The sequence below is a fragment of the Oxyura jamaicensis genome, chromosome 9 (assembly GCF_011077185.1).
Source record: "Oxyura jamaicensis isolate SHBP4307 breed ruddy duck chromosome 9, BPBGC_Ojam_1.0, whole genome shotgun sequence".
In the NCBI taxonomy this organism is placed as follows: domain Eukaryota; kingdom Metazoa; phylum Chordata; class Aves; order Anseriformes; family Anatidae; genus Oxyura; species Oxyura jamaicensis.
In genome coordinates, this window is record NC_048901.1 from 19,011,488 (window position 1) to 19,028,454 (window position 16,967).

At 39.5% G+C, this 16,967-nt stretch overlaps 1 protein-coding gene across 3 annotated transcripts in view; it reads left to right on the plus strand.

Moving 5' to 3' along the window:
* Nucleotides 1-16,967, plus strand: part of TBL1XR1 (TBL1X receptor 1) — a 110,426-nt gene that overhangs the window by 69,667 nt on the left and 23,792 nt on the right. For 2 of the 3 annotated variants that reach the window (XM_035334214.1, XM_035334216.1), the window contains exon 3: nucleotides 2,522-2,589. The exons of the other annotated variant lie outside the window; for it this stretch is intronic. The gene's annotated coding sequence lies outside the window, so the exon portion shown is untranslated. The remainder of the gene's footprint in view (nucleotides 1-2,521; nucleotides 2,590-16,967) is intronic. 3 annotated transcript variants of the gene reach the window in all.

Sequence of the window (16,967 nt, forward strand, 5' to 3'; positions counted from 1 at the left end):
TCACCGCATCACTTGGTAGGAATACAATGAAAGGTGAAGTTTTTATCCTGTGCGTTACAAATTCTATACATGTCACTAACTTGATATTAAAAAATGAACAACAAAAAGGGCAGCAGCTCTGTTCTCCCTGTGTAATGAGTACGGCTTTACAGGACACGTAATAAATTTTACTGTATTTATTAATTTGAAACCTGCTGAAGTTGTTTCCAGGATGAGTACATTTTGGGGGATTCTCTGGTGCTGTGTGATGCCGAGGTAGGCAGCTGCTGGGCTCTGTCTGAGGGCTGCCGGCGCTGCTCAGTCATTCTCAGAGCCCTGCTCGGTTGGACCCTGCCTTGAAGTCATGCTGCGCGCCCTCTCAGCCCTCTCCATCCCGTGGCAAATTAGTTAACTGTAAACAGATTTCCTGTTGTTGTTGTAGGGGGAGGCTAATAGAGCAGTGAGTTTGTGGTGCCGGGTACGTTGTTTTTATGTATGCTCTGCAGGGAGTTGTCGAGGGGGAAGGAATTCTTCTTCAAACTGGCTTCTGTTCAGTGGGGTCACACTGCTTCCTTTAGGGTCTCGTTCTTTCTCCTACTTGGCATCATTTGGGGGGTAATATTAATTAGTTACCTGAAACAGTATTTACCATGAATGAGTGATACATGCTTAATGTAAATGCCAAATGCAAAAAGTTCAAAGCGTGTAAATATTGAAACTTGGTGCTGCCTCCTGATAGTGTAACCAGCGGGGTCGGCATCCCCTTTTGATGATGAACGCTATCGTTCATCCTGGAATTACCATTTTATAACTGTTTTAAACTTTGCTTCTGATTTTTATTTTTTAAATTCAATTTAAGCAATAGAGTTGATACGTGTAATTAAGTTTGCAGAAAGTGATCAAAGCAGTGTGTAATAGCCTAGCAGAGAGTTACACCTACATTAATACAGTCTGGGACCTTTTAGCTTCTCTTGGGTTGTGTCTGTAAGTGTTGCTACCAAGAGGGACCAGGACACTTTTCAAATCCAGGCTGGTGGATTGGGGTGTTTTTGTAAGAAACGGCAGGGTCAGTAATGAATAAACTGACTTACTCGGAAGCAGCTGACCTCAGCCAGCATTTACTTCTCATCCCTCTAGGTCCTAGCATTTGTTTCTCAGTCTGAAAAGGAGAACCATGAACGTGTGAAAACAAATGCTGAAGTCTGTGTACCTTGAGGAGCGGTGACGTTTCCCTTCTCACGTCTGCAGCTCTTGCTGCTTCCAAGGCTGTCCCACCAGCTGGGGGGGGGGGGGTACAGAAAGAAGAGCAGATCCTGGATTACTTGAATCTCTGGGGAATTTAAATACAAAAAAAAAGGGACATTAGCATATTCTGTAGTTCCTTAGTCAAAACAAGCAAAAAAAAAATAAATTCCAATGTTTAATAACTTGGTAACAGACTAAATAATGGAGGGTTTCTTAGTGATTGTTTTGAAAGTGATATAAAGTTTTAATGGTACGTGCAGTTTAAAGCATGAGCTGCCTTTCTTGGTTTTAGTCCTTGTTTTAATGTTTTAAGGAGGTCTTTGGGAAGTTTTGATGTTATCTGTGATATATTTTGTGAGCCTTTGTGGCTGGAGTTTAGTACTTAAAAAATAGCTTGCTGTTTTCCCAGTTTTCTTCCATCTTGGGTCAAGGTTTTCAGTTTTGCTAAGAATGATAGGATTCAAACAGCAGTTTTTGGGTACGTGGCTGCTGCTGCTGCTGTGCCCAGACAGTGTTACTGCACCCTTACCTTCAAGCCTTTCTCGAAATCCCGTAGGTTCTGTAAGATTACAGATGAAATCATTATAAAGCAATGAATATCCGTGGTAGCAATCACTACGTTATGTGAATGCACGATCAGTAATTGTTCTGATCACAGGTGTTTGAGGTACTTAGCTCCTAGGGAGCGTTTAAGCTTTGAAGTCACTTGTGGAAATTAACTCCATGAGGGTATTTTAAGGATTCTCTTACATTTCATGCTCTTTTTAATTTGTTGATGTTAAACTCAGATCCAGGGTAGTCAATTCTGAAAAACACCGGATGGTTTGATCGTGGCCTTGTGATTCCTGTTTTTCATCTTGCTGTTGAAATGTTTTAGTTGTATACTTCAGCTAGCACTGAAAAAGCTACCACATCAGTACTTAGCAGTTTGTAAATTTTAATCTGGATTCTCATAAAGCTCCCATTTGTCAATATGAGCAGCCAAAAAGAACAGAAATTCCATTACAGCTAATGCTCTGTTCTGTGCTAGGGTTTTGTTTTCAACTAAGGGTGAGAAGAGAATAGAGTTGAAACCGTGCCTATAATTTTTTAACCTATTCCATGTAAGTAATCCAAAGATGGTCTTTAAGTTTTGTTCATTTATTTTGTTATGTAAACACATGTTGTAATCCATAGGAAACTGAATGTTGTTTTAATGCTTTCAGTAGAAAGACTGGTAGAAAAATAGCTTTTATCCTTTTTTCATCCGTTAAAATAAATATTGATAGAAACTATCATAATATGGTTTGTGTTACAGGTGGTGTAATACCAAGGGCTGTACTGCTGCCACATCACAATATTGTGGGGTTTCAGAGAGTAGTTCTGGTAAGGACACTCAATGATTTATCTATTTATTTGTCATAAAAGTGGACTGATAATTTGGTACAATTTAGTATTAGTAATTACAGTTACATGCATTTACAGTCTTTGTTAGGTGTCAGTTCTTGCAGTCCACTGAATCTCTACATTAAGCCTTTACTCAACGGTATTTTAACAGCTCCTCTTGGAGCTGTTATTGTCTAATGTGTAAATCCATATTCATTTTATTGAGAGTTGTTACAATATAACACATCAATTCACAGCATGGAAATATTAATAAATAGACCTTTTGACAAAACATTTTGTAAAAGCTGTATTGTCTACTTGATACGTGGATCCTTAGTGTGTATCAACAGCAAAAAAAAGGCAAAAGAGAAGTTATTGGGGTTTCATTGTCGTATGGGTTTGGTGGTGTGTTTTATTTTTTCTTCTTCCAAGTACTAACATCTTGGCTTCCTAAAGGAAAATATGAGTATGTAGTTCAGAGGGCAAATACCCAGACCGTGTGCTGTTATCAGGCTCTTTTTAAGTTGAATGTACAGTAATGATTTTGCAATTGTTTGCTTAAAATGTATGTAACTGTAATCCCTCTATCGCTCCTCTAGACTTTGCATACTTTTCTTAAACGTACTTTCTTATCGTCAGTCTGCTCTCTCCTACATGGCTAGAGTTGCAAGGCAGACGAGATTACCTTACTTCTTCTACTAAAGGGAAAATGCATTCTGAACCCGTCTAGCAACAGCAGAGCTTACGTATTGTGCAAGAGCACAATCGAGTGTTTGTTCTTTCAGCAGCAGCTAGCTGATACTGCGCTTGTATCTGTAGAACTGTTAATATGTGCTGTAATTTAACAAATGGTTTGTGGGTGTAGCAGATGTCTTTTCTTTCCCTTTTCTTCTTTAAATCACTATCCCCGAAAGTTTTTTAGCAAGCCCTCCTTGGGTACTATCTTAGGTCTATAGAGGGCACTCAAAGACAGAGGGAGTTGGTTTTAAAAAGCCTTATCTTGCAAGTAGGCCCCCACAACCTAGAAAAGGAAATTGCTGACTGTTCTTTATGGCCTTGCTCTTGCAAGGTACTATTGTACTGGCTGTGCTCCAACAAATCACTTAAGCAATTGAAGTCAACGGGACTGTAACAAGTTTGAAATACTCTTCTGGATTAATCCATAGCTCCTTACACTTCCACAAGTTCCTTTCCACCTTATAAAAACAAGATGGGGTACACAAAAATTTCCTAATGGGATTCCCTAGTCAACCTAAAAAACTAGTAGTGGGTCCGGCTGTGTTGATTGCCATTAGAAGATGCAAGGGAATGAGTGTGAAGGCTGAAATTATTTTCCCTGTTGTCATTGCATGAGGGTGGTACAGCTAAAATATTTGGACAGGGCAGTATTTAGAGTGTGTGTTTTCCAGCCTGGTAGATAGACAGTAGAATCATAGAATATCCCAAGTTGGAAGGGACCCATAAGGATCAGCAAGTCCAATTCTCACAGACTTGCGTTTGTTTCTACATCTTGGAGTGGAAGAAAAATAGGCTTTCAGATTTATTCTAGAGAAATGACATCATGAAGTTTTGAGTAGCCTTACTCAATATTAAAAGGCAATTCTGTAAAGTAAAAACATCTCAGCTTTATAAATATTGTACGAAAAGAAAGATGATGGGAGCTCCTTGGAGTCTGAAAAATACAGAGAATTTTTCAAAATGTTGCGAGCGATTTGTGCAGTCCTTATTAAAGTCTAATGTAATCTGACAAAGTCATGGACTTCTTCACCTCTATCATCTCTTTATTTTCAAATAACACTCCTATTACTGGAAACTGGTGAGCAGAATTTTTCACGTGTGGAACCTGTGATTCCTGTGCTGGAGGTGAGGTAAAGATAACCTAGCATGGTGGGTTTCGTTTTTCAAAAGCTGTCCTACCAAGTTTCTTTAAACCTGAACTAGCAGTAGTTAATGTGGTAGCTTAATTCTGCAAAAGATAGCATAGAGGTTGTTTGTGGGACAATTTGAAGACAATTTCACTGCAGCTGCTTATGTAATAGTAGCCTCCAGTTATAAGCCATGATATATTTCCATCTCTGCTATGTTTAACTTTTCCGAGTGAAACTGTTCTCTCTACACCAAACATGAAACCATGACCGTGTTTCTAACTGCACCAGCAGAGGAGACTGCTTAATTCAAAATACAGCCTTTTAAGGGAGGGGGGAGGCCTTATCATGTAGACCTTCAGGTTTTGAATTGTTTGTTTCTAGAGGGGCTAATTTAAAAGTTTGTGAGTACAGATGTTTGATGTTGGCCTAAGCAGTCAGAAAGAAGAGGAAATGTCCTGGTTTTGAACTTCTCGTCTGAACTGGATCCGTTGTGACTTTTTCAATCCATTTTACAATGGTTTCTTAAGTAGACTCTCCTGCATCACTGTACAAAACAATCAGTTTAAAATTTAAAAAAAATTTGGTGTATGTGTATAGGCAGTCATTTAAGCATTTGTATACAGCTTTGAAGGGTGCTTTCCTCACAAAACAAAAATGTTACATACAACAGGTTGCTTTGGTACAGACTTCTTAATATGCAAACACTAGGTGCTATACGGAATAGTGTAAATAGTGTTCTTTTAAAACATCTTTTAATATTTTGTTGAAATACATTTTGTATCTCTCTACAAGTGCGTTCAGATTCCTTTTATTAGTCAAAGACCCTCTGTGCAGTGCCAACTGAGCAGGAAGGACATTTGGTTCATCTCTTCAATCTTCAGAGAAAACCCGTGCGATTTGCTTCTATAGGTACAGGTGACTTTACACTGTGTAGGAGCCACGTGGGGCTATTCATCTGGGCAGGCATGTGCATAGCATCTCTGGGAATGTTTCCTTTACAATGCTGTAAATATATTTCTAGACTTAATCAATGAAGAATCAGCTCTTGGCACTCATTCAGCATTGCCCATAGTCTAGGATAATTTGTTAGGTAAAATATTTCATTTTCAGAGAACAAGGAGGGAAGCTTGTTTTTATTTTTTCAGAGTGTTTAGTAAAAGAAAAGACTGCTCCTGATGATTGAGATACTGGAACAGCTCCCAGTAAAGAAAGGATATATTGCAGGGTATGGAAGATCTTGTCAAGGATGATGACTGTGCTGTATGTATTTTCCGTGTTTTATGGCGCATCACCTCAGCATATACACTGTTCTTAATATTTTGCCCAAAGACCCTTGATACAGCTTCATTTAGGGGGGAGGAGGAAACAGAAGCAAGCAGATGCTGAAGGTAGGAAGGGAGATTGAATCGATGACCTCTGGAAGCATAAGCAAGTTTTTTGTGAAATGTATATACTTAAATGGAAAAATCAGTGCTATTTCATATGGAAATAGAGGTACAGGTAACATAGATGGAGATATTCTCTGCCAAAATACACAGTAGTAAGACCTAGATAGTGTTTTTTGTTCATGACAACTGGAACAGTCAAGCTTTGAGATACGGTACACAGTGGGATGTGGAGATACTGAGACTGAATGTGTGTGTGCACTATCGTGTGCAAAGAACCTGAACGTTACGTCAATTATGGAGGGACACTTGCAGGCTTAGGAAATGTTCTGGCCCTTGTTGCACGGGTACTGGGGTGAGGTGTTTCTGTCATAGCTACCTGTGTCCTGGCAAGGGCCCCATGTGTGCAGCTCACCTTGTGGGGTGCAGTGGTGTGTCCCGCAGTGGAAGCCGGGCCATCTGCTCCACAAGTCATTTCCTTGACTCATTCTAGAGCGTGTGTGGTGGAGACGACAGCTGCAAGAAAGAGATGATAAGAGAACGGTAGCCCAGGAATGCCCAATCTTTCATGTCAGTCTTTTACCATATGTTGCTTGTGCTGTCACAAGGGTTTTAGTTCTGCCGTGCTCCATCTGAGCAGTTACAAAGCTGCTGAGCAATCCTTAACTCCACCTGCTCAAACACTGCTGCCTTGGATCCTAAGAAGCCATCACCTCCAAAAGGAGTTCTCTGTCCTCACGACTCATACCACCAGCCCTTTGTTTGCCTCTGGACAGATGTTTCCAGACCATCTCAGCACACTCGTGCCTCCCCTGCTGCCTTGGCTGCACAGTGCATCAGAGAGGTTGCTTGGCTTTGGCTTTATTTCTCTATTTCTTCTGTAATAGATTGCACCAGTATTGCAGAATGGCGTATAGGGCAGTGAAAGAAGAAATGAAAATGCTACTTCAGTCTCATTTATTTTTAGGTTGTAAATATAAAATAGGACAATTGCATTGGCCGTACTGTGCCACAGCACAGACAAGTCATTGTGTGCGATCATCGTGCCTGTGGCTGATGCTGTTCACGTGTTGCCGTATCCAGCCTTATCAGGAGGGTTAAGATCATGGGTATTAAACTCTTATCAAAATAATTGATTTAAATTTAACAGATGAGAAGATCTTTGAATATTTGAATGCCAGAATGTAATGCCTGTCAGACAGTGTTTAATTATTTCTTTATTTCATGTTTTTTTGAGAGAGATGAGAACTTGGTCTGAGAAAGTACCCAAAGAAGGCCAGTACTTTACATCCTCTTCTTCATTAGAAGTCAGTTTTAATAAGGCTCCTAAGTGTTTATGTGTTTCTGGAAAATTTAGCTACCTAATTTCAAAGTCCATCAGAAGTTAAATCTTGAGGTGTTAAAGTAAATACATTAGGTTTATGATCCCCTTTAACACTCATTTTTCCAAAGTAAATTTTTAAGTGGTTAAATATTTTAATTCTTTCAGCTCCCTTTTCTGAGGAGTGCCCTGATATAGTTATTTCTTCCTACCTATTAGTCTTTACTTTAAAAAAAAAAAAAAAAAAAGAAAAAAAAAAAAAGAAAAAAAAGCTTGAAGATGGTTTCATACTCTCCTGGTGTACATGGTTTTGTTTGCATTGGTAACTGATTTGTTATTTAAGCTCAGATATTGCAATCTGATTGTTCTTGTAAAAAAAGCGTGCTAGCTGTAAGACAGCTTTTAAAGACCCAGAGCAGCAGTTTGCTCCTTTTTTAATACTGTTGTTGCGTTCAGTTTCATTAGACTTTTATTTGGGAATGAAAAGAAAGTGTTGTAGGTGGAGTGGTTGTGAGGAAAGTACATTTTGCTTTGCAGATCAGCGATCTAATAAGGCAGGGATAGGTGGAGGCATATGGGAACAAACATCAAATGTAGATTCACAAGGTGTTTTGTTTTGTTTTGTTTTTTAAATCTTCATATGACCAGTTGCACATATATATTATTTTTCCTTTTGCAGAAGTTTTTTTTTTTTTTTTTTTTTTTTTTTTTTTTTATGTTCTCAGCTCATAATGGTTATTTACCTGCATATTCCCACTGGTTCATTTAAGGCTACTTTAGTAACTCAGGTAGATGTGAAAATACTTGGGTAGAGGAAATAGAGTTGAGTTTTTAATCTGAGGGTAAATTTCCTTAAGCCTTCCTCATTCATGCATAATGCTACAATCAATCGTGGCTTACATGTCTTTAAATCTTTTTGGTGAACATCTTGGGGCTAGAAAGAACTTGTCAGCTTATGTTTAATTTATTCTAGGCTTTTAGGATGTGTTTCAAGGCTGTAGAGAACTTTTAACACTAAATATGATCAACGTTGGCACATATTTTCAATACCAAATTCCACCATTCAGCTGCAGTTACATTCCCAACATGTTTAATATCTGGGTTAATATAGAATAACGTATCGAAAGCAGTGTATTTCTACTATTGACATTCATAAGTACCAATCTACCTGTCCATGACTCATAAGTAATATTGACCTTGTCCCAAGTAGTCAGGAGGCATTATAAAAACATACTGTAATCCTGACACCATTAATTCATTGTTTTCCCTATCTGAAGGACACAATTGGCTTTTTGTTCAGCACAGTTAGAAAAAAAAATAATAATAATAATAAAAAATCAGGCTTCCCCTCCAGTAAGTAGCAGGTTCTGATGTAGTTGCTCTTGATTAACAATCACTAGAGCTAGGATGATACCTTTCGTGTTAGTGGTTTATATTTTCCTGACTTGAAATTGTAGTAAATTGTAACTGAAAGATCTTCTCTGAGTCCTGTGAGGTTGCTAGATTTTTTTTTCTTTTTATTTTCCATACTCCATTATTCTATTTTCTCATAGCGGTTTTCCATTTCACCCTCTGTTTTTTTCAGAAACAGTGGACTCAGAGCTGTTAGTAGTCACAAAACATCTGCCTCAGGAAAAAATTGGCAGCTTTCATGCACTCACAAGGGAATCTCAAATAAATTATTTGTTATCCCCAAACTAGATGTTGCCAGAGTACATAATTCCAAAACTTCTTTTGTCATGAAAAAAGTATATAAGTCTAGGCTTAATAATGGGGAAACAAGTCAGTTTAATTTACATTTAGAGTAGGTCAACACTTCTTCACCTGCTCTGTGAGCAGAACACCTAGTTAAATCTTTTTTTTTTTTTTTTTTTCTCCATGATCGAATTGTATGTTTGTATCCCCACTGCAGAAGTTATGTGCTATGACTGATAGCCCAAAAGCTTTTTTTTCTGAAGTTGTGTAGCAGCCAGGAAAGGCACTCATCCAGTTTTGTGAATCCTTTACTCCAGACAGGTTCATGGGACAGCTTGTCCCTTTGCCACGTGCTACAGGAGATGCTTTTCTTGCTCCATGCATGTGGTTAGGATTAGCGTAGTTCTCTTTACTTACATGTTGAAAATCTGTACTTGATGCTAGCTTTGCAGGTGCTAGAAAGCTGAGGTGAGTGCTCAGTCTTACACACTGAGGGCAGGACATGGGAGGGGGTCCTCTGTTGGACAAGGTCCAGGTTGTGTAGCCACGTCCAGGCCAGTGTAAGCCTGGTTGGTTTTAATTTGTCTTTTGGTTGCTCACTGGAAGGAGAGATCGGGCTCAAAGAAATGCAGGAATTTAGGATAATTACCAGAGCCAGCTAGCAACCTAATAAAACATAAAAAGCTAGCATTTCACAGAAGATCCCACCCCAAAACCATGAGACATTAATAGTCGCAAATGAGTGTTTTAAAACTTTAGATTTTACCAAAGTTCACAACTGTACAGTTGAGTGCAAATACTCTCAGACCCCAGGGCAAAGGCTTTCTTGAGTTCCTAAAGGCTCATCTCCGCAAGCACCAGGGCACATCAGAAGAACACTCGGGGTCTTTCTGTATTCCTTTTGGTTATGAAGCTCTACATGAGCAGCACGCAGTGGAGTTGAGCGGAGTGCCCAGCCATGGGCTGCACTGGTCAGCGCTGTGGGGAGGCCCAGGCCGGCTCTGACGGGCGCCATGGTGCCCCGGGCCTGCTCTGCCTGCCCCACTCCTGTGCCCATGCACGTGCTACTGGTTTGCACCTCTGCTGGGCTCTGTTGTTCTGGGCAGGCACAGCTTCAAGTCATCTTTCACTGCTATTATGGGCAGTATTCAAAAAAACTGCCTCATGAGGAACCCTCTTGGTAAACAACACCGAAGCGAGTCAGGCAGAGGCCTTGAGGCGTCCCACAGGTGCTTCAGGATGTGGCTCAGGGCGCAAGTCTAGACAAACAAGGACAAATAAAATAGTTTAGGTGGAATAAAAATCACTGGTGTTACAGATCAATTGAATCTTATTCAACTACCAGATTTTATTGTGCAAATTGTTAGGAACTCATCTCTTGTAATGGAAACGCAGGGAAGAAAGAGCAGAGTTAAAAATTACACACAGATAAAGTCAGCGCTCTCGCAGGTGTTCTGAGAGATGAATGCAGGAGAGCAGAGTTAGTGTAGGCAACGTGTGGTGAGGAGGTGAAAAACATGGCAAATGCGTGACCACGGGCTCAAGGTCGCATGTCAGATGAGGAGCTGAAAGCCAGAAGATGGATCACCAGCTTGAAGATAGCAAATACAATGGATAGAAGATATAAAAGGGTGACAATACTGTGAAATGGAAGAGGAATCCATACACCTTTTGTGAAAAAAAAATCCCTAGTCGAGATAGGGATGCTCTTCTAGGCATGCAGAGATACCTTTCCACAGTTTACTGTGAGAACTGCAGGTGCTGTTATGTTACCTTTAGGTAGCAATATAAATATATCGGTCATAACAGACAGAATTGGTGCCAGGCTGCATGGTCAGTAAGCACCATTCCACAAAACAAAAAAGTTGAAAATGAATTTATTACAACAGCATGCTAAAAATTTAGTAGTTTGCATTGACAGATAAGCAGCGTTAGTTCAGGCTCATAATGAATCTTCTTTGCAACCCATCAGTATGCAGGTCAGCAGCAGCAGCGCAGTGAAAAACTGTGTCACTGTTAGTGCACCAATATCCATCAGCTCAAGCGATTGATGTAGATGTAATCACTGTCTCTAATAGAAGTGAAGTCAGGGTAATGGAACATTGTCACAGGATCAATGTCTCCTGTTTTGAAACTAAACCCCCTCAGCTTTGCCTTTGCATTTATGTACCAGCAGGCGACCATATCATTCAATTCAGTTGACGCAGTCCCTTAGAGCTCTGAATGATCTATTGTGGGAACATCAGGAACAGCATACTGGAAAAAAATGGAATGTTCTTGATCAGGCTTACTTACAGACCATGGGATTCAGTGGGTTTTCCAGCAGTGAAAATGAGAATAAATCAGCTGAGAGCACAAACTTAGCATGGTACAGAGATCGTTAGCTCCATTTTTAGCTTCAATAGTTTAATTTCTGCCCATTCTTGATCAAAAAGTTTGAACCATAGCACTTGTGTTCATTTTTTGATGATGTGTAGTCACAAATAGAAGACATTTTTGGATTGTGCCCCTCCCCTCCCTTAGTCTCAGCAGAAGCTCTTGATAAGGCTTATTTTGACTGATTCAAGTGCTCTTCTCATTCACTTATTTTCTCTGAAATTCTTACACAGCTTGATCCAAGTGAGGATTAAGGGGTGTGCTCCCACATTCATCCATAATTAATTTTTCACTAGAGTTTTATGCAACACAGAATATTAGCAGTCCTATATTTGCATGCTTAAAACTGAGTAGATGTTTGAGGTATATTGCATTGGATTTTATACAGCGTAGCAGGTAATATTTATTCCAATTTTTATTTTCCCTACGTTTCATAAATCTATTGCTTTTCTGTGTCTAGATCCAGAGAATATCAGCAGGTTGCTATTTCAGCACTTACTCAGTGGAGCTGTTTAGCAATTTGACAAAGCCCTCTTGAGGCAGGGTCTATATAGTTGATTGCAAAAGTCTTAATTTGTTTAAATTAGGCATTCCTGAAGATTTGTAACTTGGTCTAAAGGGAGATGGCCGAAGAACAGAAGCTCTGTAATTTGCTTGATACCACTGTTTGTGTGATGGCCCCCCAGTAAGAAATTTTCCATGCTGGGGGCAGATGTGTCTCTCTGGAGTAATGCCAAGCATTTATTGGGTACTTCCTTCTTTTGTACCGAGTGCATACTGGTTAGTTACTATACAGAATGTAGAAGGTGGATTTTACAGCTCATGTTTTGAAGTAATCCACAAAGCTATATTGCTGGCCAAAGCTATATTACTCTTTACTCAGGTAAATGTGATAATTCTGGTAATCAGTCAGAAGCTAACTGTTTCTAACCAGTTTTAGAAATGCCACATTGCCAGTTTTGCTGCATTTGGCTAGCTTGTGTGGAGGTAGGACAATCTAACCATGAAGATCCTTCCCACAGAGCTACTGGTTCTTTCTATCTGAACAGTTGCTTTGGTCTGGGTTAGATGGTCCATCTATATTTTCATAACGTTTGGTTGTCTTTCCTCATGTTCTCTGAAAAATGGTTTAGGTATTGAAAGAGGGTTGTGACTTTCTAACTAGTACTTCTGGACAATTTTCATTTAAACCTAGTTTGCCTGCATTAGTATATTTGAGTTCTGTGCTTAAAAAACCCCCTCTTTGTCTGTCTTCACTGGAGTGAGATGGGATGTTTGGTTTTGGGAGCTTGTGGAGAGTCAAGCAAGGATTGCTTTCATGAAGTATTCAAAATTGAGACAAAACTTTCTTTCTGGTTACTTTACTGGCACATGGATGCATGTTCTAAGCAGCTGGATTTGACCTCTAAATTTTGAAGAATAACATTTGGTCCTGAAGAATGATGTATTAAAACTACTTCCATTTCAACAAGTTTGTAATTATCATGCAGCAAAGTTGTTCCCGGAAAAAAATGTCTATTTTAATTGTCCCCAAAACTGTTGAAAGGTTTTAAAATTACTGATACGTGATTTCTCTTTGCTATTCTGACATAGGAAATGAGGAGAAAAATCTCCCGCCTGCCTCTCAATATCTCTTCTTGTGGTGCACTGTAACAGGAAAAAAGTTTAAGAACCTAAACAGCACTGAGTAGCAGTAGCAGAAATATCTTCAGTCAATGCAGGGATTTACAAAATATGACTGCCAAGAATCACCATCAGATGTCCAGGAAGCTGTGTTTTTAACTCCAGAAAGCACGGAAGTTGCAGCTTTTTAGCCATTGCATGAAAGTGTGATATTGAATATACTGTCGCTGGTCTCTGCTGGAACAGCCGGAATCCCAGTCTCCTGGGTCACATAGCATATGACTTTGGGGAGGAGATTCATAGTTCAGTAATTAAATACTACTTTGCTCTAGGCAAAACCAACAAATAGGCTTCATCTGTAGCTTATTTTGCAATAGTACTCAGGACTGTGCTTGGCTTTTCTGGGGATTGAGTACTCAGATAAGTAGACAGTAACTGTTATTTTTAGCTGAGGGTTTGGGTGGTGATTTTTTTCCCCTTTCAGGGTTGTAATTCTTTTTCTTCAGAAAATTGGAAACTGGCTTTGTCATCTCGTATGCTTCATACTCTCAAATTGGCACGGAAAGACAGAGACTGTTGCCATAAATTAGGTCACTAAAGCTGAAGTACAGAATACAAATATTTATTGCCTGAGCTAAGGAAAACAATTCAGATGAGGAAAGGAAAATTTATATTTTTTAGTATCTGGAAATGAAGCTATATTCTTGAGATTGAAAGTAAAAACAAAGCACTGGAGTTAAAAGATGAACATGTGAAAAGCATCTCATGCTTTAAACTGCTTATAAGGAAAACTACCAAAGCTTGACTATACAGTAAATCACGGAGAAGGTTAATTAGGTAGAATTACAGATTTTCTGTTTATTCAGGTTAACATCTGACATTGATTATTGAGTATTAGAAGCAAAGAAAAAACTGGGAGGGCATTTAAAAATAGCAATTTAGAGAGAAAGTAAAAATGCATAAAATGAGATTGCCTTCACATTAAAATGTGTTACAACTGAGCTTATACATGTAATTTTAAAAATGTTTTCCTTCAAATTCAAAAGGTTGGAAAGAATTTCTAATCACAGATTTATCAGATGGAGAATCTTAATAAGGGCTCATTCATATTGTGTGCTCTCTCAAATGAAGATGTGAAAGAGCAAATGGGGTTGTTCAGATCAATTAGTCAATACAATTAAAAGAAGAAAAAAACAGGTCTTGTAAAGGATGAGGAAATGTTCATTCTGATTGAAATTAATATCTAATATGCAGGACATCCAACATCTGTTTAAAATATGGGGTTCTCCAGTTTGTTTATAGAAGTTTTCCATGATACAGTTTCTAAGTGGTTATAGATGAAAACTTGTCTGAAACACTTCTTGCTAAGTTTGCAAACATATTGGTGTGGAACCGCCGTGCCCTGAGGAAGAGCCCTGGGAGAATGTTGTGAGTAGGAGAGCAGCCAGCGGGAACACTGCTCCGTGGACCCCATGCTAAAACTTCAGTTCTGCAAGCTGCTCACTGTGCGCTTTGTCAGAGTGACGTCCTGCTGAAACATCACAAATCCAGGGCTTTGCCTTTTTCGTTTTCTTCATCACGTCTGGTATTGCTGCCTCATTTTCTTAATCAACCTGGATGCAGGGATGCAGCTGGACAAGAGGTAGAGAGGTCAATGCATCTGTGCTGTGCCTGTGCTGCTACCTGTCCTCCGAACCACTGGGACAGCACATGTAGCTGTCAGGTTCAGCAGGTGTAAAGCAGAATTGTAATAAAACTGTCCAAAGGTCTTGTATGCAGCTTCAGGTTTTTTTTGGGTGTAATTAAAAGACTATACGTTTCCAGCTCAGTTGATAGAATTTATTTATTTTCGGACTATTGTGGTAAATATATATATATATATATATATATATATATATTCTTAAGTAGTAATAAAAAAAGGTACCCCTGTGTATGTGTATATATGCTGACACACTATTTGTCAGGTTTCTTACGGAAGAGAGAAAAGGTAAAGGGACTAGTGACAATGTTTTTGTTGTAGGTGATTTTATTGTTTCTGTATCCAGGCTTCTGTTTTCCATGGATAAATGTAGCAGCCTGTGTATATCTGAGCATTAAACATTTTTCAGAGCTGCCCAGAGCATTAGCTGTTCCCTTTAACATATCATATTTGGTATCAAACTAATGATTGGTATGTTTGGGGGAATTATTATTCACAGCAGCCTGCCAGGCTTCCCTGTTACCCTACCTAATTAGGATGTGTTAGAGCCCACCTAAAACTGCAGAACTGTTTCTTTCTTAAGCTGTTGTTTGGTGATAGAGTAAATCTAGCTGTAGCGAATCTACTATATGTTATAAAACTGTGGTTAAGAGATACAAAGTGCTAATCTGATGTATAAACTTTCTCTGCCAGCTCACATTCATTTTTTTTTAAAAAAAACAACAACTATTGGGCGAGGAGCCATATCAGATGGTATCTGTTCTCTAGCATTTGGCATGAACCTGGAATAAGAGTACAAAGCTAGCGTAAACATGTATAGTAGAATAATAATTTGTCAGAAACGCAGTCAGATTTGTACCGTTGGGTACACATTAGTCTGCAGATCCAGTGTTCATGATAGTGGAACCTGATCTCACTAGAATGGATTCTACTTGTAAATGTTGCCCAAAGTATGGAAGCATGAGGATGGTCCTCGAGAGGAGGAGAAGCCTGTGTAAGACGCTACAGGCTGGTGTTCAACTTACAGTAGTCAGGTTGCAGAAATACAGGCATGTTTTTGCTAAGTGGAAGCTAAGTTGAGTTTGTGTGCAGGCTCTGGGATAAGAAACCTAATTTCCTTTGACAGAAGTAGCTTCTGAATGACTTTTTGTTTGATTCCAGTCATCGATTCACCACTTGATTGAGTTGGGTCAATTTGTCAAAGGCACTGAAGTGCATCGTTTTTGTTTGATACTGATGGGTGATGCACCAAGTTTTTGACTACACCTTGAGGCCAGTGTTAAGTATGGACAACTGATTCTGTATTTTGTGGCTGTTTTTTTGATGCCTGATAAATTTTGGGAGTTCAGAGACTTTCCATAGCAACATTGAGAATGTCCTGGGATACCTTGATTTGAGTTCACTGCAAATCCAGGAAGAGCATTTGAGGAAAATGTGGAATTGGTACAGGGCTGGGTGAGGGGTAGCTTGCCCTAGGCTGGAGTTTAAAAATGTTGCAGTTGGTTTGGAACAACTTGTCTTTTGTTACCTTCTGGAGTAGCCTGTGAGTTTTCAGGGGTGCTTCTGTAAATGAGTGCTGAGATGCAGGAGGAGCAGATGAGCAGGGCACGCAGGATGCAGCACGTGTTCGTGTGCTGGTTTCAGGTGGGTTTGCACTGGACTGGTCCCGGTGAGGTCCCAGGGCCTGACAGTCCACGAGTGCCTTGGGCACGTTCAGCAAGCCCTTGTGCACATCCCAGGTTCAGTTCTACCCACAAGGATTCAAGCTTGCATACACTGGGGCTGCTCCAAGGCGCAGAACAAACGTCGGGGCAAGCGGGAGGCTTCCCTTTAAAAGCGTGCTTGGAACCAGAGCGGTAGTGGGGCTGTGTCTGCCTGTTTGCTTTTCCTGTAAACCTTTGGCATGTTCTCAGGAAGACCTGGAATTTTTATTAGGGCCAGAAGAAAGGGCCACAAGGATAGTGATAAATTTTCAGAATGTATTTGGAATATGCAGTTGCGAGTATTTTAAAATATTTTTAATTGGCCCTTTGCGAATTAGTCTGGACATGTAAGACTGGTTGGACATGTAAGACTGGTTGGAACTCTGAGTCAATTCTACCTACTTTTAGACCTTTTTTCTGTCTTTTCTGTTATTTAGTTGCTGTATCTAAAATAAAGAGCAATATCAATATGCTATTAATTGTGCCAAACAGTTAATTGCACATGCAGATTTGGGGGGGAAAATCACCTTTACTAAAGTATTTTTGTTAATGTGTTGGTTATGTGTGCATGATATGTGTGCATGGGTGCATTCATATATAAAGATAAATCTGTTTCCTCCCCTCTGATTTTTCTTATTTTCAGTTTTTCCTCCTCTCTTTGTGTTTCTGTTTCCATTTACTTGATGCCACTTGTACGAAATCTCTGTC